The 12,852-nt window shown below is 36.6% G+C and overlaps 1 pseudogene; it reads right to left on the reverse strand.

Annotated features, from left to right (window-relative positions):
• Positions 1 to 10,480: 10,480 nt before the first annotated feature.
• Positions 10,481 to 11,272, reverse strand: LOC149183403 (uncharacterized; annotated as a pseudogene).
• Positions 11,273 to 12,852: the final 1,580 nt, after the last annotated feature.

Below are 12,852 nucleotides of genomic sequence, written 5' to 3' on the forward strand. Positions count from 1 at the left end.
GCGACAGACATGGCTTCCTATGGATAAAGGATAAAGCCTATTGTGGTCTCCCAAAATATACTCGACGGTACATGGGAGCACAAGTCCATACTGGCACTTATCATCTCAAAGTGGAGGAATCACCCAACCAACAGTGAAAACAACAGTTACCAGGCTTTACGACGCTAGAATATGTCTCTAGCCTAGACTTCTAGATGTTGTGCGTTAGGTTCCAAAGCATTTTTAGATTCATTAAATTTATTTTATAGTTGATCTTGCTTAAGAAATTTTCCTTTCAGGTTCACCGCGTGATGTAGATGTACAATTCCTAAAATGCAATCTAGGATGATAAACAGTCATTTAATCTTCTTTCTGCAATGAAAATCCTAGCTACTAAGGAAAGAGAGATGGCGTTCTTTCAACAAAGAGCATAGAGCACACACTATTTGCACTGTCCTAAATCAAACCAACAAACAATCTAAATGAAAATGCACATGCATGTATTTTTTTTCAGCCTTCTTAATGTGTGAATGATAAAAAGAAAGCTAAGCGCAAATCTGAATTATTTTCCAAAGTGACAATTACTAACAAGTTTCTTTTCAAAACAAAATGAGGACAATGACAACACTTTGCGATTTGGAATTGAAAACTTGCTTTCGACACTAGAAAAAACTACTAATTCAGATCAAATACAAGAGTAACAGTGTAATCGACTATCAAGAACAATCAGATTCTTTTCTATGACTGAAAGCGACACTTGCGACACTTTCAAATCAAGAAATGACAGTACAATTACGCTACTTCTTTGTAAAGGAGAACTGAAAATGACTCAAAAATACATAAAAGCATTTACAGTTCTTTGCACAATGGAGGCGGAATATAAGCAAGGAAAGGGGTTTCAAACAGAGGTGTACTAACTAAAGGCAGTGAAACTCCTGAATAGAGCTGAAAAGAGTGAACACAGAAACCAAAATTTAGGAACAAGGCCTTGTCTGATCAGTGCACCTGTAACACAGTGAAACTGAAATGCAACGCACCTACTACACTCGGGAAGTGCGCTGCATTTGACGTTCACAGAACAGACAGTGCGCTGGACCAGGGACGAGACTTTGATTGGATTCCGGCTCACAGTTTGCAGTTCAGTTCAGGGATTTAGGCCAAGCAAGTGGTAATTAGTAAATCAATCACAGGGGTAGATCTAAGGAGGTTACTAGAGCCACCACGAGGGAAATTAGAAAGCTTATAAATCAATCGTTTAATTCATAAACAAAACCCGGAGATTGACTGAAGCAGCATTGATCTCCTTTGCACTTGCATAACAAATGCAGTTCGAAGGCTAGCTGGCTTGACTTCAGGCTCCGTCTGTAAGTTTATAAAGTAAGCAAATGTAAATGAACAAATAATCTACTCGCTCCCGAGTGGAGTCGCCATTTTGTGTCTATGCAGAGCTGCTAATCCCACTAAGGCTGGTAGCTACCTTAGAAACAAACAAACTAAAACTACTTTCATTTTCCTTTATGAGAAATAGATAAGAGAAGAATAAGGATACCAACCTCTGTCTTGCGCTTGGTTCCTTGCTCGATTCCTCTCTCTTCTGGTAGGTCTTTGCCACTCGCTTCCTTGTCTACCCAACTTCAAAGAGTACTTGTAGAATCAAAGCAGAATAACACTAGCCAAGAACATAGATCTATTATCATAAACAATATAGGATCAGGTGTACATTGACCATACAAATGCATAAATAATCAATCATACAAGAATATGGAGGAAAACTTGAATAGCTTTATTGATAATCAAGAAAGAGCAAAGAGAATTACAACCGATTGTTCTGACCCAGCATCATCCTCTTAGCAAGTAAGCCCTTCTTCACCTCATGAAAAGCTTAGATCACCCAACACTATGATATTGCACCAAGAAACCAACAACACTTCATTACAAGATACAAAATTCCAGCCTCTCGATCTCTGGGATGAGGGATCCATATATAGATGTCTGCAAGGGAGGTGAGTCAGCTTTTGAGATTTGATTAGTGTCTTCCCTCTTATAGTTCTTGATTCCACTTGGAGATTGATGATCTCTTACTCATCCCTGGTCGAATTCAGAGAGGCAAGTGTCACAGGAGAAGTTTATGGAAGATTCCATGCTTTTCCACCTTGCGGATTGACCTTGCCATTTGTCCCTTCTTGCCCATCACACCCCATAAAAGGGATTTTTGACATGCATCGCACCTACTGCGTGTATTCAGGTGGGATGCAATGCACTTTGCCTATGGAGCAAGTGAAATGGTCCAGTTTTGACCAGTTCTGAGTAGTTTTTCATGGAGAACTTCTGGGAGGAGATGTAATCAGTTGACCTTGTTCTTTTAGGGGTCGGAACAACACTTTTAGGGACTTAAGAGCCCTTGGTTTATTGAAATTTATGATTGGGGTTGTAGTGCCCAAAAATGTCTATAATAGTGGGGGACAAGTCCCCCCGCACCCCGCATGGAGGAGTGTACAATCTTCCTAGGGTATACATCCGACTGAGACAAAGACCTCTAAATTAGGATGATAATCATGCTCCACAACCAACGATCTCCTACTTGCAGAATGATTGTAGCAACTCCAACACTGCTTCAGTTGCTAGATAATGACTCCTCCTTGGACCTGCCCATTTCTCATATTCATCGTCATCCTTGAAGACCAATTGAAACTGAGTGTATTCTCAGTTTCTCCCTGGTTACAAATTTTGTTAGCATATCTGCAGGATTCTGGCTAGTGTGTATCTTTTCTAGCTTCAAATCTTTGTCTTCCAACACTGATCGTATGAAATGGTACTTGAGCTGTATGTGTTTAGTCTTGGAATGAAATGTTGAGTACTTTGCAAGATAAATGGCACTTTGGCTATCACTGTATAACATGCCCATATCATGCTTCTTACCCAATTCATCAATAAACCTTTGTAACCAAATCATTTCTTTACTAGCCTCTATAGCAGCAACATACTCTGCTTCTGTTGTTGAAGTTGCAACAACACTTTGGATTTTTGAAACCCAACTGACAGTTGTTCCACCTACAGTAAATACATATCCTGTAGTGCTCCTCCTATTATCTCTGTCACCTACCATATCTACATCAAAATATCCCTATAGAGAAATGTTTGAACCACCAAAGCATAATGCTTGATTTGTGGTACCTCTCAAATATCTGAGAATCCATTTCACTGCCATCCAATTTTCTTTTCGTGGATTGTTCATGTACCTTCTTACAACTCCCACTGCATGTGCAATATCAGGCCTTGTCTAGACCATTGCATACATTAAGCTTCCAACTGCTGATGCGTATGGAACTTTAGACATATAATCCATGTCTTCTTGGGTCTTTGGGCACATCTCCTTACTAAGTTGAAATGGCTAGCAAAAGGTGTACTAACTGGTTTTGCATTGTGCATATTAATTCTTTTCAACACATTTTTTATGTACTCATTCTGAGACAATGTTAATTTGCGATTTTTTCTGTCTCTAGTTATTCTCATACTAAGGATTTGTTTTGCAGCTCCCAAATCCTTCATTGCAAATGAATTTGCCAATTTTCTTTTGAGCACATTTATTTCCTGCATGTTAGACCGTGCAACAAGCATGTCATCTACATACAATAACAATATAATATAGCTGCCATGATTTTGCTTTTTTAGATAAACACAATGATCAGAGTGACATCTAGTATAACCTTGTTCAGACATAAATTTGTCAAATTTTAGATACCACTGCCTTGGAGCCTGTTTTAAGCCATACAATCTCTTCTTCAACCTGCACACTAGTTTCTCCTTCCCTTTTACCTCATATCCTTGTGGCTACTACATATATATCTCTTCCTCCAAATCCCCATGGAGAAAGGCTGTCTTTACATCTAACTGCTCAAGATGCAAATCTTCAACTGCTACTAGACTTAAAATAGTTCTAATTGAAGTCATTTTAACAACAGGAGAAAATATTTCATCAAAGTCAATACCTTTCTTCTGTGTAAACCCCTTCACCACAAGTCTAGCTTTGTACCTCTGTTTTCCTCCATCTTCTTCCTTTAGCCTATAAACCCATTTATTTTGCATTGTAGTTTTACCTAGAGGAAACCTGACTAAGTCCCAATTCTGGTTACGCATTAGGGAGTCCTTCTCTTCTTCAATGGCTAGCTCCCACTTCTTCCTGCTTTCAACCTGCATTGCTTCTTCATAACATTCGGGTTCACCAGAATCAGTCAACAATAAATAATATAATGAAGGAGAGTATCATTCATGGGGTATACTTATCCTGGTAGATCTTCTAGCACCACTTTTAGGTGTTTGGGGTGCCTGTTGCTGTTGTTGTGGTTGTTGATTATTATTATTTTCAGGCACCTTTACTTTTTTAGAGATCTCATCAAGAACTGTGTATTCCTTGTTTTCTTTTTCATGTTTATTTTCCTGTAACTGATTCTTATACAAGACCTTTTCATTGGATATTACATCTCTACTCCTAATGATTTTGTGATTTTCATAATCATATAAGTGATAACCAAAATCATTAACACCATATCCAATAAAGGTACATTTTTTTGATTTTGCCTCAAGCTTTGTTCTATTTTCTTTATTAATATGGACAAAAGCCTCACAACCAAAAGGCTTTAAAAAGGATTAGTTTACCTTTTTACCTATCCATGCTTCCTCTGGAATACCACCATCCAAGGAACTTGAAGGCCCTCTGTTTATTAGATAAACAGTAGTATCTACAGCATCTACCCAAAATTGTAAAGGCAATCTTGCATGCAATCTCATGCACCTTGCACGCTCCATGATTGTTCTATTCATCCTTTCTGACACACCATTTTCTTGTGGTGTTCTTGGAACTGTCTTCTCTCTGCGAATTCCATGCTCTGAACAGTACCTATCAAACTCTTTGCTGCAATATTCACCTCCATTGTCTGATCCGAGACACTTTAATTTATTTCCTGTCTCAATATCAACCAAAGCTTTCCATTTCTTGAAAGTATCAAATACATTAGATTTATTCTAAATACAATAAATCCAAGTTTTTCTAGTTGCATCATCAATAAAAGTAACATAATAACGAGAGCCATCGAGAGATGATATCTAAGCAAGTCCCCATACATCTATATGCACAAGCTCTAATTTTTCACTCTTCTTTTCTTTCCCAACTCTGAGAAATCTGACTCTCTTCTGTTTTCCATAAATGAAATTCTCACAGAACTCCAAATCGACATTCTTCAAACCCAGCAAAAAATTCCTTGAGTGAAGAATCTTCATCCCCTTCTCACTCATGTGTCCGAGCCTATGATGCCATAATGCTGCATCTGCTCCTTTGGAAGTTAAAGAATTAATAGAGTTAGAAATACCATTGCATAAATACAATGTACCAACCTTTTCGCCTTTTTCTATTACCAGGGCTCCTTTAGTGACCTTCCAAGCTTTATCTATGAAAGTTTTCACACAACCTTCACTGCTTAACTACCTTGTTGAAATTAGATTTTTCTTCAGATCTAGAACATGCCTTACCTCCTTTAGTAGCCATTGATTTCCATTCTGTTGTTTTACAAGAACCTTACCCATTCAAAAAAATTTACAAGGTTTATCATCACCCAAACGGACTTGTCCAAAATATCCTTGAACATAGTCATGAAAATATTTCTTATCAGGTGTGGCATGGAATGAGGCCCCTGAATCTACCATTCAAGAATAAATAATATTTTTGAAAGAAAGAATCAAAGCATCTTGTAACACCTCAGCTATCACATTTTCTTCATGATTGTTTTCTTACTGTGCATCTCCTTCTTTTCCCTTCCAAGATATACAGTCTTTCTTTAGGTATCCTTTCTTTCCGCATTTCTAGCACACTATCCCCGATCTGGACTTGGATCTGCCTTTCCTTGATTTACTCTACTATCCTGAGCTCTTTCCTCCTTCCATTTTTCTTCCCCTAGACTCTACACTCAAAGCATTGCCCGATCTCTCACCAGAGCTTTTTCATTGCATTTCCTCGCTAAGAATAACATCGACAACATCATCAAACTTTAAAGTACTAGATCCAAAAACGGAGTTACTAATGGCAATTACTAAACCATTCCAACTTTCTAGCAATGAGCACAAGAATAACAGAGTTCTAAATTCATCATCAAAGTTTACCCCTACAGAACTTAACTGACTTGTAACTGTATTAAAATCATTTAAATGGTCTACAACAAATCCACCTTCCGACATCTTCATATTAAATAACCGTTTCATAAGAAATACCTTGTTTGAGGCCGAGGGTTTTTCATATAGTTTCACCAACGCCTGAATCAAACCCTCTGTTGTTGTTTCCTTCAAAATGTTGAAGGCGATCGATGGTGCGAGGCACAACCGTACTGTTCCGAGTGCCTTTCTATCGAGAATGTTCCATTCTTGATCTATCATAGTTGTCAACATCTTTGTTTTTCTGCTCAATGGTAGGTACAGATATTTATGATACAAATGATATTCCATCTGCATCTCCCACAGCGGGAAGTTTTGGCCGTTAAATTTCTCGACCGTAAAATTACCATCTTCCACCATTGCTCCCACTTGAATGAGAAACCCTTCTTTCTTATGAGTTTATCAGCCAAATAGACCTTCGGCTCTGATACCAATTGTTAGAAAAATATTATATATGACAGAGAAATGCAAGACCTATAATATATGGAAAAATACAAACACATAAAACCAGAGAGACACAGATATACGTGGTTCACCCAATTTTGGCTACGTCCACCCTGAACAGCGAGTCCTTCCTTTCTATTATCCAGCAAAATGAAGAGACACAACCTACAACAGATCCACTATAATATCCTTTGTTTTCTCACACAGTCTCACCTCTTAATTTATCGCTTTGAGAATACACATATATCTCATAGCCTCAATACAATACCCTCATACAAAGGGAGGGGTTTCCTTCTAGGGAAAAATACCCTACACTAAACATAAATTTCTACCATCAAATCATCTGCCTAATGAACGGCCTAGATTGACTAGAAATTACTATATTTTAATAAGGCAATTTTACATCTATTTTTAGCTTCAGGGGTGTTTCCCTCGAAACCCCCGACTGGGGACCGCTGGCTCCCGAACCCCCTAGCTGGGGGGGATGGCCCCCCCCCAAACCCCCACCGAGGGGACAAGTCCCCCCCCGCACCCCCCCGCATGGAGGGGTGTACAATATTCCTGGGGTACACATTCGGCTAAAACAAAGACCTCTAAATTAGGATGATAATCATGCTCCACACCCAACATTATATGGTGTGAAATAAGCACTTGGGGCATGTTATGTCAAAATGGATTAACACCTCAAGAAAATTTGTTTTCATTACAGTGAGTTAGATGATACTCTATATTTCAGGATGAAAGATCAAGACTTGGCTAGAATTGTTTTTTATACTCATGACTTAATCAATATAAGATAACATGAAGATGACATTAAGTAGGGGAAAAGGGAACATCAAAAGGGATTCAAAATGATAAACTTGGGGCTAGTTCGGTACCATCATGGAGTAGAAGTTTCAAAACAATATCATCAAATATTCCTTAGTAAAATAAACTATGTTACGGAATTGTTGAATAATTTTGGCATGGAAAATTGTAAATCCTCTCTTACTCCTATGGATCAGAAGCTCAAAATTTGAAAATTTGAAGGGGAAAATTGGTAAACAATACAAGCTATCAACAATCCATTAGAATCCTAATTTACTTGACAAATACTCATCCATATGTTTCATATGGAATCAAATTTCTTTCTAGATTCATGTAGGCACCTACAGAAAGTCACTGGCATGTAGAAAAAAATGTCCTTAGGTACATACATGAAACAAAAGATTTCTAGCTTCCTTATAATAAGAACAAATAATTTATAGTTGTTTCATACTCTGATGCAAATTGTTTAGGTGATATTGATGATAGAAAATCAACATCAAGTTATTTAATGGCCAAGGTTTCAACAATAGTTTTCTAGAGTTGTAAAATGTAGGAAATAGTGGTGAATTTTTTAGTCAAGGAAGAATACATTCTAGCCTAGGAAGCAAAAAATGTACTTGTGTGGCTATATGGAATTTTTCAAAATCTTTGTGCTATGCATAAATGACCAGCTACATTATTCATTGATAATAAATTAGTAATAAAAAATGGCTAAGGAATATAGTTTTCCATAATAAAACAATCATGTCAATACCAAGTATCATTTCATGGGGATTCTCATCAGTAATAACATCGTGAAGCCATAATATTTTCCATATAAAGATCAAACATTAGACATTTTCACCAAGACACTAGGAAAAATATAATTCACCAAGTTTGGAAAATATCTTAGCATTTGTAAAAGTAAACTTCATGATTAATGGGTGGAACGTTAACCTCATAATCCTAAAGTTTATTTGGTTATTTAGTTAGATAGTTTTCCTATATTAATAAAGTTACTCTAGAATGAATTACTTTTAGAATAATGAAGCTAATTTTAGAAGTTTTATATTTCTTGTAAGATAGTTGGGCCTTCTTACATCCGTCTCATAGTCATTATCCTTGAGTATTGGATCAATGACACATGGCATGTTGACATGAGGCTAGAGAGGTTGTAGCATGTCACCCCTTATATAATTTTTTTTCTCTAATTAATAAAATTATGTGTCTAAGGATATTTATGCTAAAATAATTAGTCTTATGTATTGAATTATTTGTAAAAGGAGGGTTTTCCCTTGAATTGGATTGCATTCATTCACCTTTTATATTTTTTAAGGAATGTGGTTCATAACATTTTCAATTAGAGCTAGGATCTTAAGGATTTTCTCCTTTAATGAAGACATCTATGTTTTTCAGCTATAGTTTTTTTCATGGGATGTTTGAAATCATGAAAGTTTGGGGACACTATGTAGAAATTTCTGGCTATAGATATTTCCTCACTCTTATAATAAAAAAATTGTAAGTCCAAAATTATAATTAAATAAATCAAATCTTGAGAATTATGAGTTAGTTCCTCAAACTAGGGAGTTCAGTTAGGATGAGAGATTTTCTCCAACTAGTTCTCCTAGATTAGTGTTTTGTTGAGAACGTATCTCAACCAAGTTTGTTCAAGATAGACGCACTATCTTAAGACAACTTTCTCATGTATTTATGTGTACTATTATCATTATTTGTACATTGGATTGAGAATGAGAGGAATACAGTGAGGCTCTAGCCTTTTCCACCATTTCTATGTCTCTGGTATTTTTTTATGTGTGTTAATTTTGTTTAATATCCTTCATGTGGTATCAGAGCTTTGGTTGTAAGCTACACTTCACATTAGTGAACCCATTCTGGTTTTGTTTTTTAGAATAGTTACCCAAGCCCACACATTAGCCTAGAGGAGGTTGGTCGTGGTAGCACCGAGGGCCATCATGAAACTTTGTTGCGTTGTTGCCATGGTGCATGTCTGATTCAGTTCATAGATAGAGTGTTCCTCCGCTGATTCTCTCAACATTTGGAATGGATCAGGTGCTTGCAATGTTGATTCTTTGATAAAGAGGCACGAGTAACATGAGCATGATAGAGCTCCTCACAAAGACTGCGATTATGTGCATGTTGTTGAACTCGTCAATAGCTTGAAGTATCTAATGTAATAATCCATGCCCCATTCAGCAGTTGCACCTTCATAACCCTTAGATGCTACTGTTTGAGAAGCGAGACCAAGAGCAGTCGGTGGAAATCCCTCAATATCTTTCTTGTCAATTATTAGCTTCTCAAAGCTTTTTGTTACATCCAAAACGTTCTCAGTAAATTTTAATGAAAAAAATTCTAATTCCTATTGGATTTCATTGAAGTGCACTTTAGCATCCCCTTCCAAAGCAACTCCATTAAGTGTGGCTTCCTTAATCTGAACTTCAACTATATGTTTTTAGGCTTCTGTCAGTGTTTCCCAAATAGGATCTTCCTGAATAGCTTTGAATGCATTGAAGATAGGTTTGTTTTGTCCTAGTCTAAGTTGAAATGTCACTCTTTTAGGCTACACTTCCTCAATAGCTTAATGAAGATCTTCAGAATCTTTGTCAGTTTTAAGATGGTTTACAACTCTCCATACAATGGAGAGACGATCCATGATTTTCTCTAAAGTCTCAACTAGCCCTGACCAAGATGGTTGTACTATTCTTTTCAATTCAGCTAAATCATTTTCCAGTTGTTGCAAGAGAGCCCTGACCTCTGAGGTTCTGCCACAAATTTCTGTGAGAAATTACAATTCCACAAATTTGAATTGTCACAATTTTCTACCACATATTTGAATTTCCACAAATTTATATGAGAAATTTGCAAATGGAGATTCGAGCCCTCATAGTTAAATCGATGATCACTATATTAGTAGTATCAGACTCTGTTTCAGCACAAACCACTAGATTGTTGCAATTCTAGGGGTTGGAGTGTTTGACAATAAACAAATTATGAATGCATGAATCAAGAAAGTGTTGACCGTTGAAGAGCAAAAGGCCAGTGTCTGGTTTGGTTATTCCAGGAAGACAGGAACAAGCCTATCAAGCAATGTTTCCACTATGATATTTCCGGGACATTTAACAACTGAGTTGGAAAGAAAAGAGAATGGGAGGGTGTAAACCTCCAATGTCACATTTAACTCTACATTGAAGTCTACAAACTACTCCTCACATTTTGTATTCCATGTTATATAATTTCTTGCCTTGTAGAACAATGCTTGATTTGACTTTCCAATGTTTTGGAGCCTCCCATTCTGCAAGAAATCATTTCCATAGTGCAGTCTTCAGGTGTAATGATCACTCAAACATCCAAAATAAGAGCAACTTCAAAGTTTAGAAATTCAATTTTCTGCAAAGTGCACCTATATGTGTTGGGGCCCAAGCATTCAAAGTCTTGTAGTGCACTTGTGTTCAGCATTGATGTTGTTCCTGATGGATAACTGAAAAATATGCTGATTGGTTGAGGCATCACAATGGAGTCTTTGTATATAGGAAGGTTGATTCTTTCACTTCGTTTTGAAAATAAATTCGCTTTTCTAATATTTGGCTCTTCCAGTTTTTTTTTCCATATTTGATTCTTCCAATTCTGCTTTCCACACTTGTATCAATTGCAGATTTTTCCTTTGAAAAGATATCATGCAAGGCTCAGTCCATCTAAGGCTATGTCCAACAGCACCCAACATATGCACTACAGGATATAGAGTTCTTCCCGAGACATATATTTTGGCTGAAAACAGATGAGAAGAGCCTCTTCTATTGCTATTGTTGTAGCTGCAACATGGGCCTAAAAAGGTAGGAAATTACATTGCTGCTAAAGTAAGGTGTATTTTTTAATTTTGAGTGATTTTTGGAGTGGATCAAATATTTTTATTTGGGAGTTATAAGGGTGAAGATTGGGATTAATTTTGAATAACGTTGATGATTTGTGGAATGATAAGGTGAAAGTATTTTGAAATTTGGAGCGATAAGGTGTGATTTATAAATCTTTGAAGTGGTAAGTCAAGTTTTTCAGAGAAATTCATTATTGTAATTCAAAGTAATATTTTTTTTTAAAGCGATTGAGTGAGTGCAGGCAGTTTTTGAAGAAAATTTTTCTTTCAAAGTTTGCAAGTGTGACATTCTCATTGAGAAGTTTCCACGACAAAGTTGTGACATTGAAGAATGATGTAATCCAGTAATTAATAAAATCATAATATTTTGTGATGCTTGTGTCCTAGATCTACCCGAAATTGAATAAGGGGATCTTATGTACACCATGTGTAATGAATGGATGTGTATGACTTGTGTTCAGATTATCAAAACGCTCTCTTTGTATTATGCTTAAATAACTACATGCGCATAAGCAAGCTTAAGTATAAGAACACTTAATCAATCTCTTGTAATCAAGCTTAAGTACACAAGCACAAAGCATGACATCATCAACTTGATATGATGATATTCCAAGAAAGCACATTTCACATCATGTAATCAAGCCATCAAGTTAAGGATGCTACAAAATCAAGCATTTAAAGCCAGGACGACATCAACATCATCAACACTTTTTGTATCACTTGCAGATAAACATTTTTTAACTGAATTGTATAGGTGCATTCTTGGTTGTAACCGCCGCCCTAATTGAATACATTAAGTCAAGTAAGTCTTCAACTGATTCATCAAGATTGAACTTGTCATTTGTCTCCTGGGTGCATTTTTGATAGTTTTCAACACCCTTCCTTTTTTAAAATTAGCACATTCACTAAGTACATTCAAGAAACATAAAGTGTCAATAATCAATCAAGCAAGTTCAAGCAAGCCATCTAGCAAGTAATCATCATCAAATGAGTATTCTATTCTTCAAGTGAGCATCAAATCAAGCGAGTCTTTAATGCAAGTGCAATAAGCAATAAATGAAGAGAGCATGTCATTCAAACAACAAGGCAAGAGAGTGTGTCATTCAAACAACCAAGCAAGTGAGCCTGAATTTAGAGTGAGCAAGCTAACGTGGAGGCACACATTCAACTGTCCCAAATTCTTAACAATTTGATTTTATCATTGTCTGACAACATGGTGAACATCAGAAAAACAACTCTTGTTGATATTCAAGTGCATCTTCAACATGCACATGAAATGATTAAGTTCCTTCAACTAGAGTTGCAACTATAAAGAACTGAGCTTCTAGAGAAGAGTGATGCTTCCAAGTCTTTAAACAATACAAATACAACTGATGATTCCAAGTCACTGCTCGAACCAACTTCAAGTGTCAAAGTGGTCCCTAATCGAGTTCAACATTCTTCCAAACCAATCATCAAGCCATGGGAAGAAACCCAAAGTAATAGAAATCGATGAGGCTTAGGATATGTCAAAGATGGCACCAACTTGCATATCCCAGATTATTCAAGGCCCATTA

This window comes from Pinus tabuliformis, chromosome 3_2 (assembly GCF_031772625.1).
Source record: "Pinus tabuliformis cultivar Carrire ecotype Pingquan chromosome 3_2, CPIR1, whole genome shotgun sequence".
In the NCBI taxonomy this organism is placed as follows: Eukaryota; Viridiplantae; Streptophyta; class Pinopsida; order Pinales; family Pinaceae; genus Pinus; species Pinus tabuliformis.